Here is a 2,732-nt window from a genome sequence, read left to right as displayed (position 1 = left end):
TAATCTAGGCTTTTTTCAGCTTTTTAGACCGTTTCGAAGTTTAGGGGGTTTTTTTCAGAAACATACTAGCCATTTTGACTAACCTAAGATTTTTTTGTTGTTGTTTTTTAGGCTAATTTAGCATTTAGCTAATATTTTTTTGCTGGGAATCAGCTTTAGTTATTTCAGCTACCAGTTTAAGTGTTTTTAGCTTCAAATTTCAGCATCAGCACTAGCATCTTCAGAGGCCAAATTCAGCTTACAGCATTCACACTAGCATTATCGTAGGTAATGCTATAAATCTAGTTCATAAATGTGTTAAAAGATTACGGTTTTAAAGTTCTAAAAATGTAGTTTTATAGTGTTCAATAAATGTTTATTCTTTTCTAAGGTGTGTTTTGGATTTTGGCGCCTTCTACGATTGAGTTTCACACCCCTGGGTTAGAGGATGCCCGTCCTCGTGTCGACACAGCTGGCGTTCTCTGGATGGCGGCGCGTGCCGCCGTTATTAGCATACAGCGGTGCTCATTAGAAAACAGCATGACGCTGAAGATCGGAAAGTGACAAATGATGAAAAACCGTGAAATCCTGAAGGCAGTCTCCACGTGTGATGGAGATCTCCAAATGTCAAACAGGTAACCTGCGATGAGATCACTCCTTTGATGGTCAAACAACCAGCAGTGAGCCGCACTCGAGCAGAGCCCAACAAAAACAGACTGTAATAGTCTCACCGCGGTCCCCCGAGTGTTTACTAAACAGCGTGATTGTGGTGGAGATTTGAATATTTAATAACGGGAAGAGATTGGAGGGGATAGAGAGCATCTGGGGAGAACAACAATGAGTTTGGACTCACTGGGCAAATGAGGGAAACTAGGCTGGGCTCGCCAAGACGGTCCCTGTGGCATTAATGAATTTTAAATGAATATTAGAGAATAGCCAAACATTTCTTTCAAACACAGAGAACTGGGATTGTTTTTCAGTTTCAAATCAGACTTTTTTGTGCAAAGAAATTGCCCTTAAACTACAGCTTTTGGGCTTCAGACAGATGTAAGACTTATGAGGATTGAAATAACCCTCCCAGGCATATTTCTCAGACATTTATTCTCTTCCAGCTACAGCACAAAAGCCCCTCTCCCTCGGGGCGCATGTATTTTTGACTCAATATATCTCTCAATCCAACACATCCATCATATCATTCACTCATCGGGATCAAACTCGCCCACACATGTAAATCTGGTTTTTTCTCAAACCAAATCTCGCATTTGAGGTCTTTTCTGAACTTTTATGTGGCCACTGCAAACTCAGTGTACCTATTAAAACATCAAAACAGCGGCAGACTCTGACCTCAACAACTCCAGAAACACTTTGTATATTTAACCTCAGCCCGTGAATGTGCATGTTTCCATAGAAACCCCCTCAGATATTTCCTAATTACAGTATGTGCAGGAGCAATTTATCACTTAGACCTGCAAAAGATTTTTCTCCAAGTGAAACTTTCCAGCTTTTAATAAGTTATTCAGCAGCCAAAGCGTTTAAATCGAGAAAATGAAACGTTGGATGCAAAGATTAAGGCAGATGCTGCAGGAAAGGTCATGCAAGTCACAGAGGGCGTTGGCATTTCTTAAATTAGTTATTAAATGAACTTATATCTCCATAAATTGATGCATTTAATGCAACTTTTTAGGCTCAAACTTTCAAAATCCTGATGAACATCATTTTGGAAAAAAAAACACTTTTAGACTGTTCATCTAAAATAATAAATTTACTTTTGTTTGCAGCTTCACTCACCTCTCCAAGTTGCTGTCTGTCATCAACCAAAAAGGTGGAATATTGGTGTTGTCCGAAGGCCCAAACAGAGAACTCTCTGGTCATGACTCATGAGCATAAAGAAAAAAAATCTGAATTCCACTAACATAAGAGGCTAAACAATCAGAAAACAAACTATCAGTGGGATGAAAAGACAGACAGAGAGCCCCAAAACTACAGGGACTGATTAGAAAATGAGATTCAAGTGTGCACTTAGGCCAAGAGAGGACAGACAGGAAGTGAGACGAAAATAGTACAAACCTTTTCAAAATAAAACAGGAAACCAATTATCTAAACTAAAGCTGTGTCCAAATTCCCCCCCAATCCATAACTACTAAAACACTATACAGTGCAGGACTATATAGTGCTGCATTTTAAAAGTAATTCAGACATTCAGACATGATGTTCACTACTTTTCTTTCGTTTTTCTGAAAACCGGAAATGATGTCATCGATTTCACGAAGTGAAAATCCAATAAAAACGAACATTTCACGACGTTTATTTATGACTCCACCGTGTTCTGATGGTAAAAATGTGGAGGGTTTATTCAAATATTGCATTTAAACACGTTTGTTGTTCGAAATTGTTCAACCACAATGCATTGTGGTCTATATTTGCTAATGCATACTGCTAGTTTTTCGCAATGACTTCTGGGAAATTTCAGACAGCACTGAAAATGGCGAACGCACTAAATAGTGATTAGGGGGGAATTCTGACACAACATAAGTTAAACAGACAGTTTTACAGAGAGACAGAACAAGAACCCAGTTCATTAAATAGACAAACGACAATTTACAATTAACAACACTTATTAAAGACTCACTACAATGAAAATTCTGTATTTTGGTCTTTTTTGAACCACTTGTAGGTGGCAACCCCACCACACTCCGCCGATGTGCAATTCTGATGCATCCACTTGCATTCTGTGTTAATGGACCTTTGAATTC

General features: G+C 38.8%; 1 long non-coding RNA gene across 1 annotated transcript in view; it reads right to left on the bottom strand.

Annotated features, from left to right (window-relative positions):
• Positions 1-2,109, bottom strand: part of LOC118599040 — a 50,851-nt gene extending 48,742 nt beyond the window's left edge. The window contains exon 1 of the long non-coding RNA XR_004948305.1: positions 1,768-2,109. This is a non-coding gene — a long non-coding RNA (uncharacterized LOC118599040). The remainder of the gene's footprint in view (positions 1-1,767) is intronic.
• Between the last annotated feature and the right edge of the window lie 623 nt (positions 2,110-2,732).

Source organism: Oryzias melastigma, linkage group LG8, assembly GCF_002922805.2.
Source record: "Oryzias melastigma strain HK-1 linkage group LG8, ASM292280v2, whole genome shotgun sequence".
NCBI lineage: Eukaryota > Metazoa > Chordata > Actinopteri > Beloniformes > Adrianichthyidae > Oryzias > Oryzias melastigma.
Note: the sequence above shows the minus strand (reverse complement) of the source record. Positions and strands in the feature narration are given on the sequence as shown.